A 19,100-nucleotide genomic window follows, 5' to 3' on the forward strand; every position below is an offset into this window, starting at 1 on the left:
TTTTAGAATTAGGGTTCAAGTTTTAGAAAATTTCTAATTCTAATATTTTTCTATTTTTAGGAAATAGTTTATTTTTAGAAACTTTCCTCTCTTGTTTTTAGAAACTAGGTTAGTTATTTCCCTTTTTAGAAATTCTTTCTAATTTTATTTTTAATAACTTTCTAATTCTAACTCTTTTAGAATCTAACTTTATTTGTTAATTTTTTTTTTAAAGAAATTTTCTACTTATAGACTTTCTGTTTAGAAACTAACCTTCCTATTTTGTAGGCTTTTAAGATAGAAATTTCTAATTCGGTAAGCTCTTTCTCTACTTTCTATTTTTTAGATCTCTTTTAGTAACTTACTTTCTAGTTTAAAACTTTCCTAATTTATTTTAGAAATTTTCACTTTCTTTTAAGAATTTCTTCTTTTAGAAACTAGTTTACTTCTATCTTTCTTTTTAAGGATTTTCTAATTTTAGACCTTCTCTTTAGAAACTGACTTGTTTTGTTTTCTTTTGCAGGTTTTTAACTTAAGGACTCCAATTTGGTAACTTCTTTCCAGCCCTCTCTTTCTTTCTAGATTTTCTTTTCCGTTCTTAGGATTAGGTTTCGAATTTGATTGAGGGCTACGAGTGTTTCATGCCCAAGTAGGCCCGTGACAACACTCGACGTCTCTTAACTGAAGGAGGATTGGTCAAGGGGTTGACTATCCATCGCAGGACTAGACACCACTCAAAATTCCCTAAGTTAATTGAAGTAATGGCTGAAAACCAACCTCTTCTACCCCAACCTAAGGTGGAGGACATTCAGGATGAGAATGAGGTGTATCAAGCACCCCCGCCTCGTACTTTACAAGATTATTTATAACCAGTGGGGGTGAGTATGCCCTCATGCATGATTTTTCCTGAAAATACAGGACATATGGACATCAAGTCAGAGGTTATCCAACTCCTTCCTAAGTTCCATGGGCTTGAATCTGAAGAACTATATCTTCATTTGAAAGAGTTTGATGAGATCATAGATACTTTATATTTTCAAAATGTGTCTGAAGACACAGTCAGGATGAAACTCTTTCCTTTTTCCTTGAAGGAGAAGGCTAAAACGTGGTTACATTCACTGCGTCCTAGATCCATTGGCACATGGAATAATATACAAAGGGAATTTATAAAGAAATTTTTTCCACATTATAAAACGATTATCCTTAGAAAAGTAATCATGAACTTCACCCAAAAGGAGGATGAAACATTTTACCAATGTTGGGAAAAGTTCAAGGATTTAGTCAGGTCATGCCCACAACACAGCTTTGAAACATGGCGCATTACAAATTTTTTCTATGATGGACTGACATCTTCCATGCGCCAAATGGTCGAGACAATGTGTAATGGAGAATTCATTAATAAAAATGTCGACGAGGTATGGGATTACCTCGATAGTCTTGCTGAAAAAACACAATCATGGGACTATTACCCAAAATCGAACACCATGTCTAGGCCGACTCAATCTAAGGAGAAAGGTGGATTGTATCTCTTGAAAGAAGAGGATGATCTCAAGTATAAAGTGACTACGCTCATAAGAAAATTTGAGGCCATGGAAGGAAAGAAGGATAAGGTTAATGAAAGTGTTTACGGCATCTGTGATTGCAACATTCACACAACTGAAAATTGTCCTACAATTCCTACCTTTCGAGAAGTGTTGAATGAACAATCCAATGCTATAAATACTTATCAAAGACCTTTTAATGGACCGACCTCTAATACGTACAATCCTGGTTGGAAAAATCATCCAAACTTTAGTTGGAGAAATGGACAAACTGCTACCCCTCAAGGTTTCTTCAATCAAATTCCAAATCAAAGGAAACCTCAAGAGGATCCAGTTTAAAAACATATTCGAGAACAAGAGCTACTTAATCAAAATTCGGCACAAGCATTTCATGATGTCCACACAGCATTAGGAATGCTTGCGTCGTGTATTCAAAGGATAGAGTCATAATTAACAAGTGGAGGGAAGGGGAAGCTTCCTGCTCAGCCTCTCCCCAATCCCAAACCGTAATATGAAATAAGTGACCCTAGCTCTTTAAATCAAATGAAGCACGCTAAATCCATCACCACTCTTAGGAGTGGGAAGATCATTGATAAAACTCTTCCGGTTAGGCCCGAAAAGCCTCAAGAACCAGAAGAGGACAACAATGATGGACCTAGTGATGCCCCATAAAAATTAGAACTGAAACTTCTAAAAAAGCCAATTGCTCCATTTCCCCAATGGTTGGTCACACTAAAACCTCTCTCTAAGTCTCAGGATATCCTAGAGGTGTTAAAACAAGTGAAAGTCAATATTCTTCTACTTGATATCATAAAACAGATACCTTCATATGCCAAATTCCTGAAAGACTTATGCACGACCAAACGACGGCAGAGTGTTTAAAAGATCTTCTTGACCGAGAAAGTGAGTGCCATCCTAAAGCAAGACGTGCCACAAAAATTCAAAGATCTCGGTAGCCCAACCATATCATGTGTAATCGGGGACCATCGAATTGATCATGCACTTCTTGACTTAGGAGCGAGCGTTAATCTGATTCCCTACTCGATATACAGATAGTTAGGTTTAGGGGAATTAAAACCCACCCTAACCACATTACAACTTGTCGATCGCTCTGTTCATGTACCAAGAGGGATAATTGAGGATGTGTTGGTCCAGGTTGATAGATTTTACTACCCTGTAGATTTTATCATCTTAGACACTGAACACATCAATAACATGAACACTCAGATTCCTGTGATTCTTGGTCGCCCATTCCTTACCACTTCAAACGTAATTATCAATTACAGGAATGGAGTCATGATTATGTCTTTTGGGAATATAACATTGGAGTCAAACATCTTTTTTAATAACGGTAGAAACTTAGAGGATGATGACAACTTCCATGACATTAACATGATTGACTCTTTCGTGGAAGATACGACACCTCTGACCTTATCCTCTGACCCTCTAAAGACATGCCTGGCCCACTCCCATGATTTTGATGATGACATGATTAGGGAGACGTGTGCCTTACTTGATACTGCACCGGTACTTGAAGTTAACAGGTAGAGGCCACAATATGAAGAGTTGCCCCAAACTGATGTAGTGCCTCTACCGTTTAACCTCAAGCCACCGAAGCTTGACCTAAAACCTTTGCCCTCTGATTTAAAATATGTCTATTTAGGTCAAAATGAGATATGCCTGGTGGTGATCTCTGCCCACCTGGAGAAAGAATGGGAGAGTATGCTCATATCTACTCTCATTGAGCATAAGGGAGCCCTTGGATGGACGATATCGGACCTCAAGGGAATCGACCCCTCGATTTGTACTCACCGCATATGTCTTGAGGATAATGTGAATACCGCTCGGCAATCACAACGTAGACTAAATCTAAACATAAGGGAAGCAGTTAAGGTCGAGGTTCTTAAACTATTGGATGTGGGTATCATATACCTCATATCTAATAGTCAATGGGTGAGTCGAACTCAAGTAGTTCCTAAGAAGTCCGGGATCACCATCGTAGCCAATGCCAATAATGAACTCGTGCCAACTAGAGTTACTACTGGTTGGAGAATGTGCATTGACTATAGGAAGCTGAATACCGTCACGAGGAAGGACCACTTTCCTTTGCCCTTCATTGATCAAATCTTGGAAAGGCTAGCTGGTCATTCCTATTATTGTTTCCTTGACGGGTATTCAGGCTACAATCAGATTGAAATCACCCCTGAGGATCAGGAAAAGACCACATTTACATGTCCCTACGACACCTTTACCTACAGAAGAATGCCATTTGGATTATGTAATGCCCCTGCCACCTTTCAGCGATGTATGATGAGTATCTTTTCTGACATGGTGGGGAAATATCTAGAGGTCTTCATGGAAGATTTTTCTATTTTCGGTTTATCTTTCAGCAGTGCTTAGAAAGTCTTAAATGTGTGCTGAAAAGATGTGAAGAGAAGAACTTAGTACTTAATTGGGATAAGTGTCATTTCATGGTTCATAAGGGAATTATCCTTGGATATATTATCTCGTCCAAAGGAATCGAGGTGGATAAGGCAAAAATTGATCTTATCTCTAACCTACCTCCACCCAAGAACATACAGGATGTACGATCCTTCTTAGGACACGCTGAGTTTTACAGAAGATTAATAAAGGACTTTACTCCCATCTCTCATCTTTTATGTAATCTACTTCAAAAGGATGCACCATACGAGTGGACTGAGCCATGTTAGGAAGCCTTCACTAAGCTTAAGGGCATGTTGACTAGTGCACCCATCATACAACCACCCGACTGGAGCCTTCCTTTTAAGCTTATGTATGATCCTTCTGATTATGCTCTTGGAGCAGTTCTAGGTCAGAGAAAAGATAGGAGGCTTACGCCATTCATTATACGAGTGGGACTCTAAATCCTACCCAAGTGAACTACTCGACTACGGAAAAGGAACTCTTAGCTATAGTGTTCGCCTTGGACAAATTTAGGTCCTACTTGATCGGATCCATGATCATTATCTACATAGATCATGTGACACTCAAGTATCTTCTTTCTAAGAATGATTCTAAGCCCCGCTTGATGAGATGGATCCTTCTACTCCAAGAATTTGATTTGAAAATTAAAGATAAAAAGGGAGTAGTGAACATAGTGGCCGATCACCTTTCTCGCCTTAATACCTCTGATTCCCTTGAGGTGACCCATATCAATGATATGTTACTTGATGAACAACTGTTCAGAGTCTCCTATTCACCTTGGTTTATTGATATCGCTAATTATCTTGCCACAGGTTCCATACCGACACATTGGATTGCACATAATAAGAAGCAATTCTTTACCAAGGTACGTAACTTTTTCTGAGACGATCCATATTTGTTTAAATATTGCCCAGACCAAATCCTGAGGAGATGTGTGCCAGACGATGAGCATCAAAGTGTCATCTGCTTTTGTCACTCACAAGCTTGTGGTGGTCACTTTTCTGCTAAAAAGATCACGGCCAAGATTCTACAGTGTGGCTTTTATTGGCCCACTATGTTCAAGGACACTTATGAGTTTCGCAAGGCTTGTGAGCATTGTAAAAAATTAGGAGCATTGTCCCGTCGTAATATGATGCCTTTGAATCTCATCCTTATCATTGAAGCCTTTGATTGTTGGGGCATTGCTTTCATGGGACCATTCTCCCAATCCTTTGAAAATTTGTATATTTTACTCGCTGTAGATTATGTCACTAAATGGGTCGAAGCAATTTCATGCTGAAACAATGACCATCGCACGGTCATTAAATTTTTAAAAGCAAACATCCTTTTACGGTTCGGAATGCCTCGATCCATCATTAGTGATGGGGGCTCACACTTTTATAATAGACCATTCGAGAGCCTAATGAAGAAATACGGTATCTCTCATAAGGTGAGTACCCCATACCATCCACAGACAAGTGGACAAGCTGAGATTTTCAATAGGGAGATCAAACATATCCTGGAGAAAATGGTTAACCCTGATCGTAAGGATTGGTCAACCCGATTGACCGATGCCTTATGGGCGTACTGTATTGCTTTTAAAACCCCTATTGGAACGTCTCCCTTTAGACTTATTTATGGGAAGGCTTGTCACTTACCTGTGGAGTTGGAACATAAAGCGTGCTAGGCGATCAAAAATCTAAATTTTAATCTAGACAACGCTGGCTCGCTACGCAAACTTTAGTTGAATGAACTTGAAGCAATTCAGAATGACGCATACGAGAACTCGAGAATTTACAGGGACAGGATGTAGGCGTTTCATGATCAACATATTCTACGAAAAACATTAACCCCATGTCAGAAAGTCCTTTTGTATGACCCTCTACTATATCTTTTTCCGGGTAAGCTTCGATCTCGTTGGACCGGCCCTTACATTGTTGTTACTGCTTATCCTCATGGAGTTGTTAAGATAAGAGATCCCGACAATGGCAAGGAGTTTAAAGTAAATGGACATCGATTAAAACCATTTGTCGAGAAATTTGATTCAAAGGACATGTCCATGCCTCTGACTGCTCCTGTTTACCAGGATTGATCTCCTAGTCTGATGGAGGTATAGGTAGGTTTATTGCTTTCATAGGACTAGGTTAGTTTGCTTCCTGCATTGCTTTAAGATAGTTGCTTTTGTTGGTTTCTCTCTTGTGCTAACTTGCTTTTACGCTGATATCTTTGGAACCTCTTGATTCTTTCGTCCAGGTACTATCTTTCCATGACTCCTCTTTTACTGTCGTTGTCCCATGTGCATTGCATACTTATTCCTTTTACATTGATGATAATGTAGCTTTCAGGTTGGGAGTGGGCGATTAGGTGACCTAATCAGTATTTTCTCGGTCTTGAGCAAAATTTGTGAATTGTGAAAATTTTGTGAATTGTGAAAAATTGTGAAAATTTTTAAAATTTTTCTGGAAATTCTTGTGAATTTGAAGTGATTTTGATGGCTATCATTGATCTAGAATTATAAGATATGGAGTGTTAGGGATTTATAACTCTTGGATTCAATTATCTGTTAGAATTCACAGTTAAGTTCGAACTGTTAATCCATGATTAGAAAAACATTAATTGAGTCATGATTTTACAAGACACATCTCGCTTGCACATTAAGGTTTCAGTTCGATATTGAATTGTAACTTGGTAGTCACTAAGCATGTAAGGAACCAGCCTGGAAAATTTGCCCAACATGATTAATTGAAGAAAAAAGAAAATACCTATGAAAAAAACAGATACCTTTGGAAAGGGTTGGGCGAATAATCTTCACCATAGGTTTGCTCCCAATAGGTGTAGATTTAATTCCCCATGGATGATATGTGAAAAGGGTTAGGCGTACAATCTCCACCATAGGTTTGCTCTCTATAGGTGCAGATTCGATTCCCCTCCCCCTTGATGGAAAAATCAAAAGCCAGAAGAATGAAAAAGAAGAACTGTAAGGCAGGTTCTGGTTTAGGTTTTGATTGTCCTAAATACTCTTTTGATTATCAATGTTATCATGGAAATTGACGATTGGATCTCTTAATGATGGTAAGTCAGGCTTACACTATACACATATGGATCTCAATGTTTAGAATTTTTCTCATTGATGGATCAATACTTTGAACTCGATTATGAAGTTTATCGTGTGCTTGAGTTTATGAGAATTAATTCCCAACATTCATGAACCTTAGAATTTTGGGATTTGGATAGTTTTTCAAAAATCGCTCGAGAAATTCTCCTATAATTCTCAACTTATTTTTCACATACTTTGCTTGGGACTAGCAAGATGCTAGTTGGGGGTTGTGTTGAGGGTCAAATATTGTATGCTAAACTTTAGTTATTGCCTGGATTTACGAGCATGATACTGTTTAACGCCTTGCTTTAATTGTGTTTTTGATGCAAGGTGTATTTAGGAGCTTGGACTGGAAAAGGGTACTAAAAGAATGGATTTAGCACTCCAGAATCACCAAGGCAAGGAACGGACCCTAGGGGACTAGGATCGACGGATTTACATGCCAGATACCCGAGAAAATCGAGAAACTGAAGTTCAAGTGGCCCGAAATTGGTCCAGAATGTAAGATCACAGGGTTCGAACCATCCGTTCGACTTGAAACTTCATATATGGCCTGAGGGCCATAAATTAACCATGAAAATCAAATTTGAACCATTAGATCCTTGTGAAAGTGACCCAATGGATAGATCGGCCCATAAACTGCTGATTTGGGGCCCACCTGGTATTTGGAAATGCTCCAATTTTGTTCTCAACCCCTTAAATTATATGGAAAACAGGATGGACGGAGCGGATTCAGCGAAACATCACAGTGGACCTCACATGTACACTGTGCGTGCACAACATGCACGTGCACAGGTCGTCCAGCACTACGCCTAAGGTCGGTCAGCACACGCTGACCGACCAGTTTCTTTAAACCCAAAAAAAGCCACAACGGACGGACGTCCGTCCGTTGGTTTCACGCAGTGTGGCCCACACTTCATCCAGATCAGCCATCTGGACCGTTAATATTGTACAGAGGGGGGTATTAACCTCACCTAGGTGTCCTTTCTCCACCATGAAAGTAGACGTATGAAGATCTCAGCCGCACGCAAGATGAATACATCACATTAGGCCTCATCAATTGGTCATCAATACATTACATTGGGCCATACCACCTGGGCCTCAAATACATCACAATGGGCCTCATCACTTGGGCCGTATGTACATCTCATCGGACCTCAAGCACGGGCCTCATATACAATAGGTGGGCCTTAGACACAACAGTGGGCCTCACACATACATCATATTAGGTCGTATTAAAGGGCCACACAAACATCACATTGGGCAGCACTTATGGGCCACACAAACATCACATTGGGCCGCACATATGGGCCACACAAACATCACATTGGGCCACATTTATGGGCCACACAAAAATCACATTGGGCCGCATCTCATGGGATTCCAATACATCAGGTGGGCCCTACACAGCCAGCAGGTGAGGTGGGCCCTACACCTAATAGATGGGCCCCTCCAAATGGTCGGCGTAGAAGTAGAATACAAACATTAAGTGGGTCACACGCCCCACGGGCGGTGTGGATGCATCATATTGAATCATGGTGGAGGTCCACATATGTTGGGCAGCGAGGACAAAATACATCTCAGTGGTCTACTGGACCGTTGAATGGCGCGGATGAAACACATCATAGTGGGCTTACCTGCCTTGGACATCGTCTTGCTAACAGACGATGTGGATGATGCACATGTGCCCGGAGGGTCCCACGTCCCAGTGGATGGTGGGAATAAAATACTTACATCATGTGGGTCCACACGCATACATCAGATGGGGTCCACACGTGTGGTTGAAACAAATACAACAAGTAGACCCCACAGCTACTGGACGGTTATCCAACAACGTCCACTGATGGACGGTGTGGATCAAAACACACATCAAGGTGGCGTCCAACAGATAAATGGTAAGATGAAACACCTATATCACAATGGACACACTGTCCTCAGCTGGACGGTGTGGATAATACATACATTAAAGGTGGGTCCCACATCCCACAAACGGAGGACAACTAGGATATTGAGCACATACATCAATGGTTGGCCCACATGGCACCGTTCGAATATGGATGGTGTGGATAAAGAATACATACATCAAGGTGGGACCCACATCCACACGTGCAGCACGTGTGGGGTGGGTCCCACACCCAAAAAAATGGACGGACGATCTGACATATAACATATACCTCTTCATCAGACCCACGGAGCATGTAGACCTCAATACATCAGCTACATCCCACCGTCCAAGGTCTGGATGGTGAGGATGATACACATACATCATTGTGGGGTCCACAACCCATGTCTAGGGACTGGACGTCCTGGATAAAACACTTACATCCGTGGGTCCCATGTCCCACATGTGGATAGCCCACATATATCAAGGTGGTCCATACAAATGGACTGTTGCGATAAAACACTCACCATGGTGGTCCCACGTACTAGATACATCAAGATGTGCTCCACCTAGGATTTGCATCTGCCTCATTCCCAGGCCCATGGCCCGAGAGGCCTGGATGGACGGCGTTGATAATACATCAAGGTGGGTTCACACTAGACTGGCTCACCATCCTTGAAGCAGGCTGATATTTGTGTTGTCTCTTTGTCCAGGCCCACTCGAAAACGGGGAGCAAGGTGGGCCCTGGGATGGACAACTGCGTGGATAAAAACATTCATCATGGTGGGCACCAAAAAAATAGGGAAGAGAGAGATAGAGATAGAGATGGAGAGAGAGAGATAGTGTAGTGGAGGGTCCCCGCCACTATGGGCCCCTCTTTGATTACAACACATACATCAAAAGGAGTCCTATCACAAGTGGGCCTTACATCAAAATCAAGATTTAATCCTATGAACACCCACTGATTTTGTTCCTTCTTGGCTCCTTGGAATGCTAAGCTTCTAAGCTTTCTCTTTGATGGTGGAAAATAAAGATTGAAGGGTGGAGATAGGAGGTTAGGGGGTAGTGTAAGGCCTGTATCCTAGACTGTACCATTCCGTATATTCCTACGATCCTTCCGGTCAAATTTCAGCAACCCGCGACCTATAACCAATGTTTGCGCTCGATCCTAAGCCGAGTCCTGCATATCTGAGTTGACTCGACCGAGACTTGTACCAGTGCGACCGCACCGTCAACGCGGTTCTGATGTCACGTCTCGCACGCTGAGGCGATACCCTGGCCAGGAGATGTGGGCTCGCGTTCAATTCGAGGAAAACGCCACCGATTCAAACCCCAAGAAAATATGTCCCATCAAATATCAAGTACACACCCCATCACTCACCCCCATCCCAAAGTACAACTACCCTCCCCAAAGTCAACTCTCCCCATCACCCATCACTCTCTCACCCATCCCTCCCTCTCTCTCTCTACATCACATCTCCCACCTCTCTTATCTCTCTTACCTCTCATTTCTCCCAAGTAACTCATGTCCTAACCTCCATGAGAGAGAGTTTGGTGTGGCCCACCTTCCCATCTCCCATCCCCACCATCCAAAGCCCACCTCAACCATTAAAAACGTCCCCTTGGAAGCTCTAGAGGTTATAGGCGGAAGAAGGAAGAGGAGATCTTGAGGTGGGTGCTTCTCTTTCTTTCTCTTTCTCATTTTTATGTGATGTGTGGCCCACTCCAATGGGCCCCACCTTGATGTATGTCTTATCGAAACCATCCAAGTCATGTGGACCCTACCTTACGGTGGTAGAAAAACACAAGTATCTAATGGATTCAAATCGAGTGGGCGAAGTTCATGTGGGACCCACCTTGATGAAATGTGAGCCACGTCCATGTAGGACCCACTATGATGCCCATGTATATCCATGCCATCCAGCCTCCCTAGACATTGGACATGCAGCAGGGAGCGGCTAACATGGAGTCTGTGTATTGATATGGGCGAGTACTAATAGCTAAAAAAAATCTTTGAAGTTAGGGGTAGGTTGCTCATGCAGGCCCCACCTGAATGTATGTAGATAATTCACGCCGTCCATTCTATTGCTCAGCTCATTTTAGGTGTTGAGCCAAAAAATGAGTCCAATCTGATAATTGAGCAGGCCATACCATAGGAAATATTGGTATTACCATTAAAACCTACATTGATTCTTCTATTCATCAAAAATACATCGTATATTAGTCTCATTTGGTCGATCAGGGGCAGTAGAATCTAATGGCCGGGTTAGATTTTTCAGATGCGGGCCCTATATGTGAAAATCCATGGAATAAAAAAATAAATAAATAAAAAGATTTTTTGCAGCAGTTAGCGCTACTGCTGTCAGAAGGCACGCAGGCAGCGCTTGCGCGCTGGCGGACGGACGGATGGGCTGGGACAACACGTCCAGCTCTGGGCCTCACCATGATGAGTATCGAACATCAAAATCGTGCATTTCATGGGGCCCCTTTTTAAGCAGTGGGCCCCCAAAAATCGGTCATGTACCGATGCTCAGGTGGCCCACACGGAGAAAACTGTGAGATTGAACGGCTGCCATTGAAACCTTTTAGTTGTCACTGAAGTTTTGGATCGTTAAGAAATTTGTTTTTCTAGTTCATTTGGGTCCGTGTGACCTTATTAATGGGTTGGATTGTAGGTAAACATTATGGTGGGCCCCATGTGGGACCCAATGATACATGTGTTTCATTCGCACCGTCCACAGTAGTGGACGGTGGAACCCACCACGGTGTATGTGTTCTCCCCACACCGTCCACACCCCTAGACGGTGGGACCCACCGTGATGTACATGTTCTATCCACTCCATCCAGCCATTGATCAGGTGGCCACGTCACAGGAAACAATGTTGATGAACCATCTGCCATTGAAACCCTTTCCACGTAAGGCTTGGGTCAATATGAAAATTTGTTTTTCCTTTCATCCAGGTTCATGTGACCTTATCAACAGGTTGGGTGGAAAATAAACATTTGGGTGGGCCCAGGTCCATGTGACCTTATTAACATTTGGATGTCAGATAAACATTCTGGTGGGCCCCATGTGGAACCCCTAATGGGGTATGTGTTTTATTCACACCGTCCACAACAGTGGACGGTGGGACCCAACAATGATGTATGTGTTTTTCGCACCATCCACAGTAGTGGACGATGGAACCCACCATGATTTATGTGTTTTATCCACACCGTCCACACCTGGACGGTGGGACCCACCAAGATGCATGTGTTGCATCTAAACCGTCCAACCATTTGGTCAGCTTGTCTTGCAGGCTTGAGAGTAAAAAATGAGGCAGATCTATCCGGATCAAGTGGACCATATAACAAAAAGTAGTGGGGATTGAATGTCTGCCTTTGAACCCTTTTGTTTCACAGAAGTTTTGGATCATTAGAAAATTTATTTCCTCTTAATCCAGGTCTTTGTGACCTTATGGCCAGAGGGGATAGAAAATAAATGATACAGTTGGCCTTGAGCATTTTAATGGTGGAAATCATTGTTACCACTTTTATTTGGAGTGCGGTCCAGTTGATTTTTTTGAGATGATTCATATATGTATATATATATATATATATTGATCTACTTGTGGCCATCTGTTGAGGCCCACCTTGATATTTATAAGGCCCATTTGAGGAGGCCCATCTTGATGTATTTGTGGCCTATTGTTGAGGCCCACTTTGATTTATATGAGGCCTATTAGTGCGGCCCATTGATGCAGCCCACTTTGATTTATATGAGGCCCATTAGTGCGGCCCATTAATGCAACCCACTTGATGTGTATGAGGCCCATTAGTGCGGCCCATTGATGCAACCCACTTGATGTGTATAAGGCCCATTAGTGCGGCCCATTGATGCAACCCACTTGACGTGTATGAGGCCCATTAGTGCAACCCATTGATGCAACCCACTTGATGTGTATGACGCCCATTAGTGCAGCCCATTGATGCAACCCACTTGATGTATATTGAGGCCTATGGTTACAACCCATTGGGTGTATTTAGGGCACATTTGATGAGGCCCGATGTAATGTATTTGGAGCTCATAGGTAGAGGTCCATTATGATGTATTTCTGAACCATTTGGCAAGGCCCATTGTGATGTATTTAAGGCCCATGGTTGAGGCCCAGTGTGATGTATGTATGACCCATTAAGTTGTGTATGAATCCCTTGTATGGGCCACTCCTTGGGAGAAATATTGCTTAAATGTCCACATTGATGGGCAATAATGGTTAAATATCCATATTGTGACCTTCCCTTAGGCATTGTTAGACTGATTATCGTGATCGATTACTGATTTCGATTGTCATGGCCGATTGCCGATTCCGACTGTCAAGGCCGAGTATCAAGGCCGATTCCGATTTGTCGAGGCCGATTTTAATTGGCAAGGCTGAGTAACAAGGCCGATTTTGACTGTCGAGGCCGATTCTGATTTATCGAGGCCGATTGTATAAGTCGATTTTGATTGGCGAGACCGATTGTTGAGGCCCAATGTGATGTGTGTGAGGCCTATGTGATGAGGCCCATTATGATGCATTCGAGGGTCAGGCGATATAGCCCATTGTAATGAATGTTAGGCCCATGTGAAAGGCCCATCGTGATATGTATTAAGCCCTTGAGTGAGGCCCATGGTGTTGTATATTTGGCCTTTGTTGTGGTCATGGGTCCACTATATGTTAAGATCAATGAGGACCATTCCTCAGGGCAATGTTGGTTAAAAGTCCACATTATCGAGGTCGATTGTTGATGTCGATTATTGATACCGATTATAAGTATGTGACGGCATAGCATCATGATACATGCCCATACGCATCATCTGCATGTTTGTTATGAGATGTGGTTGATCATTGCATATGTCATTGAGTGTGTTGTTATGAGACTCCCTGATAGGTGGAGGTTATCTCACATGAGTGCACAGTATGCACAGGATTAATGCATGATTGGATTGTATGACTCATGCATCTTGTATTATGATTACTGTACGCCCTAACGACATCAGTGCCGTAGCCTCCACAGACATATCGTGGATGGCTAGACGGGACACCGAAAATTTATTCTAGCATCGGGCCGTCATAGATGGCCCTAGGTGAAAATTCCTAAACCCTCTTGGTACCGGAGGACGCCCCAACGTCGAGACCGAGTGGGTACATGAGCGCCCGAGTACCGAATACTAGGAGGCCGCGTCTCCCACTGTGTCATGGTCAGTTGGGAGGGGGTGTGGCCTTACCCGCCTGAGAGCAGGGGGCATTCCTAAGCTGAGTTTGACCAACTCATGAATGGGCCTAATATCGATGTGCCGAATAGGTATTGACAGGCTATTGGCTAGGCGAATAGTGAGGTTTCTTACCCTCACTTGGACTGTGCGGCTGGGAGAACAGCAGTGCCATTTGGAGTGTACTAAACCCCGGTGATGATCCTAGAGATGAACCATACTGATATGTGGACTTAGTGAGTAGGAGTTGCATACTTATTCATTCATACATCATTCACTATCCACTCAGGCTGGTGGTGCGCAACTAATTATTACATGTACCTTCACAATGGCCAGGATTTTAGTTGGGGCGCACGTTAACCTGAGATCAGGAGTTTACCATATTGAGTCTGACTATCCAAATTAGGTATGGGACTAGTTTAGATAGAAGTCCATTGTGATGGACCCCATAACTTACGATACTACGTAATACCATCCCGACTTCACACTCCAGCATGGTCATTCCATTCACACTGCATGTTATATTACATTCGCGGCATATGGCAATTTGGGTTATTGTATTTCTACATTTATATGGTCTAGGTACGGCTGACGCTATTTGTGTTATTCATTAAGAATGTATATTGCATTGCATCCTCTGCATCTAATATTTGGCTCTCTATGACTCCTCGTTTGCATAATTGATTCATATTGTGTATTCTAATATTGTATGACTCATGGACTTGTCAGTATTTTTGCTTACTTTGTTATCATATGATTTGTGACCTTGTTAGTATATCTGTTTATTCTGATAATTCTTAATCTTGTCAGTATTTCTGCTTACTATGATAATTCATGATCTTTTCAGTATTTCTGCTTATTTCTGACGTTGTATGATTTATGGATTACCAGTATTTTTGGTATTGTATGACTATGGCATTGTATTGAATACTTGACACTTACCTTGTACACACACTTACACCACTCTCTAAGCTTTCTCTAAGCTTATGCATGATAGATGTGTGCAGGTGATGTTAGGTTGCAGCAGTGTTGAGCTTGGAGCGTAGAGTGGTTTTCTGGAGCTTGATTTTCGGTTTATGTATTTCCTTTTTAGCATTGTATTGAAATAATTATATTAGTGGATATGTGATGATGATGTTGCCTTTGTGAATTGGGTAATCTTGTTGTTATGCTTATTATGAGTTAAATGTACCAAAAAAAATCCTCCTTGTAGGATCCCAGAATCGGAATCTAGCATATGGACGCTAGGAACTGAAAATGGGGTACTACGGAGGCTGTCGGCACCATTTTCGATGATCGGGATTCCTGTGAATCCAATTTTTTGGTTTGGGGCATGACATGTAGGAAGTGGGCCACACCTATCTTCTCCTTGGGAGGCTTGGACGGTTGCTCTCTCTTGGTTGTTGGGAGTGAAGAGCGAAAATGAGAGAGAGGATGGGTTGTTGTAAGGGAGATGGGATGGAGGGTATGTGTTCTCTTGACTTTTGGTAAGAAATAAATGGCTAGGTATGGGTGTTGTTGACTTTTGGATGAGAGAGGGATGGGTAGGGTATGGGTTGGTACTTGACTTGATTAATGTGATGGATTGTAGAGATTCCCTTGGGATTTGCAACGCGTGGTGTTTTCCTCGAAATAAATGAGGGCTCACAACTCCTACCCTATAATCGCTCGGTGCGTAAGACGCGGTGTTAGAACTTTGGCAACGATGCATTCGTAAGGGTACAAGTCTCAGATCGAGTCAACTCGGGTTGACAAGGTGCGACTCAAGGTCATGCGCAAATGCCGACTATAGGTCGCGAGTCACTGAAATTTAATAGGGAGGATTGAAGAAGTCTAAAGAAGGGTACAGACTATGATATGGTCCTTAGAAAAATCAAGTTTTGTCACTAGACAAATTGGATACATTCTTCGATGACATGAAGGTTGTTCAATGACATCGAAGACTTATGCAGAATTATTGCGATGTGCATAAATTTGATGTGGTTTTGCGAATCTATGAAGATAACGTTATAAATATGGGTTCCCTATAGACTTTTTGGAATATCTAGGGTTTGGAGGAGTAGAGTAAAAGGGTAGGGTAGAGCTGCTTCCCAATGGTTTTTCTTCCCTTCTTCTTAGTTTTTAAGGCTTTCTTCTAGGGTTTTAGATCCAATCATGTCCATGGTGGGCTAAATCTCTTAGCTAGGGCTAAGAGGTGAAGCTTGTAGTGTGATGAGATGTTTCTCTTGCTTTGATTCATGTTTATAATAAACCTTCTTTGATTCTAATTTAATTTTAAAAGAATACTTTTAGTTTTTAATGGTTTATTGTGACTTAAATTATAGTAGATTTGCAATAGCTTTAAGTATCTTCTTTTACTTGTTTTGAGATTGTGGGATTGGTAAGTCCTATTGTTGGCCATCGTCCTATGGGTATGGTTTGGTGATGGAATCCTTTCGAACCTTTACAATTCTCCATCCTTTGAGAATTAGGTCAATGAAAGTTCAATTTGATCTTAATTGCTACATCTTCCAATTGGATAGGATAGGACTCCAATTCCAATTGTGTGACTTGAATAAAGTAAGACGGCTCCCTGATCTCTATAAGTGGATCCTTAGAAACCCTAGTTCCCACTTTTAAATTATTAAGTTTTTAAATTCATCATCTCAGAATTACTCTATACTTTCCTGATTTAGGTTAGATCTTTTCCTAGTTTTGATTCTAAATACTATCAAAATAAGTACACAAGATTAGTCCTTGAGGATTCGACCTCGGTCTCACCGATACTATTACTACATCATGACCCTATACTTGGGGTTGTGAACAAGTTTTTAACTTCGTTGTCAAGGACTAATGGTTGCATTTTTCTGAGATTAAATAGTTTTGGAATTAGTTTAAGATTAGGGTTTGTCTATTTTCTATTTTTAGGATTAGGGTTTTTCTAAATTATTTTAGAAACTAACTTAACTTTCCTGTTTTGTAGGATCCTAATATAGAAACTTCTAATTTTTCTTTCTTTCTTTCTTATAGATAAGGGTTTGTTTGTTGTTTTTAGAAACTTTCTCATTATAGGATTTTTTTTCTATTTTTAGAAACTTTCTAATTTTAGAATTTCTTTTTTTTTAGAAACTGATTTGTTTTGTTTTGTTTTACAGAATCCTAAATTAGGAACTTCCAATTTGGTAACTTCTTTATAATTCTCTTCCCTTCTTTTTTTCAGATTTTTTTTTCCTTCTTTCCCTTTTAGGTTTAGGTTAGAATCTGAAATTAAGGGCTACGAGTGTATAATGCCCTGAAAATCGGGGGTCAAGCAAAGCTCAATTCCCGAGTTCTAACGCATCACTTATGTAACATAGATAATGATAATTAATTATTGTCCATATTAGTGCATTAAACATGAGTGGGATTATACTAAAACAACATATCATACTCTAGAGATAATTAAATTAATCAATCGGAAGACTGAGATAGGTATATCAAATATGAAGGTGTTTCTCAATCCCCTGAGTATGAGTATGATACCAGGATGAATATATACATGTATGATTCTAAAATTTATAAAATATTAAAGTGTAACTGTCCAACTAATCCATGTAACCCTATAATCCCGTCGAATCAGAACAAGGTCTATAAAGACCCACCTGATAGCTGAACATAGAAGAATTTCTCCTCGTCGTCCATGATGTCCATTTCAGCTGCATAGACTCCGCCATTACCTACATCTACAACAGAGTCTGGTTGGTGTTTTAAAACACCATCCCAGGTGGGAATGAGTAGCTAATTCAATGGAACTATAAAGCAAAGGTTAACATGTTATCAATTCAGTCAAGTAGTAATGATAAAGCAATACATCAAACAGTCCTAGCTACTCTTATTAATGCGGGAATGATATGCATAATGATGGAAGCCCTCGCCTATACTCCCTCAGCGACATCATCTCATGGTCACACATGCTAAACTCCCACTATGCTCTTCCTCACCAAAGGCACATGCAATGCGGTGCATGGTCGTGTTAGCCAAGTTTTTAATTAGACTTATTCATACAGTAGATTCAGAAAGCTAAGGTACCTCCCTTTATATCACTTATCCAAACAATGATCTATCTAGTGTCATCAATCCTAGTTAACCACATATGATAGGCAAGTTATAGAGCAACATCACCCCTTGATTTAATAGCAGTGGATAGGCAAGTTTAATTGGTTATACTCGAGGTCACTCCACTAACGCCTTACTGACTGGAGCGCTATTTTCGAAGGGGATTCAGATCAGAAGGTACACCCAAACCTATGCTAGGACCGTAGCTAGGCTGCGCCGGTGTAGGTCGACAACTCAAATACAGTGTCCCATACGCCACCATATTTAGCTCACGAGTTTTGGGTTGCTCACTAGTCACTATGGGGAAGCTTGTCACCCTAGTGTAAGCCGACAGCTCGACCACGATGTCCCATACACCACCATGCCTGACTCATGAGTCTTAACGGATCATGGTACCATGGTTGAAACGGGTTTCCATTAGTAAGTGGTACCTTAGATTCAAGCAGTAGCGTCCATACATGGTAAACACACATTTTGCCAATCGGGTTATTTGACAAGTTTGATTGATACGAGCACATGCTAAATTAATGGACATGGAGTGCATAAGCACTCCTCGTGGCCTAACCATTTGCGACAATCACCATACGACTCGGAATCACCGAACGTATCCCTTGTGGTGAGACTAGTTCGACTACTCGATCACAAATAGTTACTGATTGCCAGGACTACGTAGTAGTCCCAATCACACATAAATGCAACAAGTAATCACATGTGATGGTCATAACAACATTTAACAACCAAATCATATATGATTCTCATTTGAACATTTTAACAAACATATTGAACATGTTATCATACATACGCATTTCATATATAAGTCACGTACTTGAAATTTAGGTTACTTGAAGGAATTTATACATATAGGTAAGG

General features: G+C 41.4%; 1 non-coding gene across 1 annotated transcript; it reads right to left on the minus strand.

Moving 5' to 3' along the window:
• Positions 1 to 1,178: 1,178 nt before the first annotated feature.
• On the minus strand, positions 1,179 to 1,285 carry LOC131252336 (small nucleolar RNA R71). Its single transcript, XR_009174362.1, has one exon. It is a non-coding gene; the product is annotated as a small nucleolar RNA R71 (small nucleolar RNA).
• Between the last annotated feature and the right edge of the window lie 17,815 nt (positions 1,286 to 19,100).

This window comes from Magnolia sinica, chromosome 7 (genome assembly GCF_029962835.1).
Source record: "Magnolia sinica isolate HGM2019 chromosome 7, MsV1, whole genome shotgun sequence".
Lineage (NCBI taxonomy): Eukaryota > Viridiplantae > Streptophyta > Magnoliopsida > Magnoliales > Magnoliaceae > Magnolia > Magnolia sinica.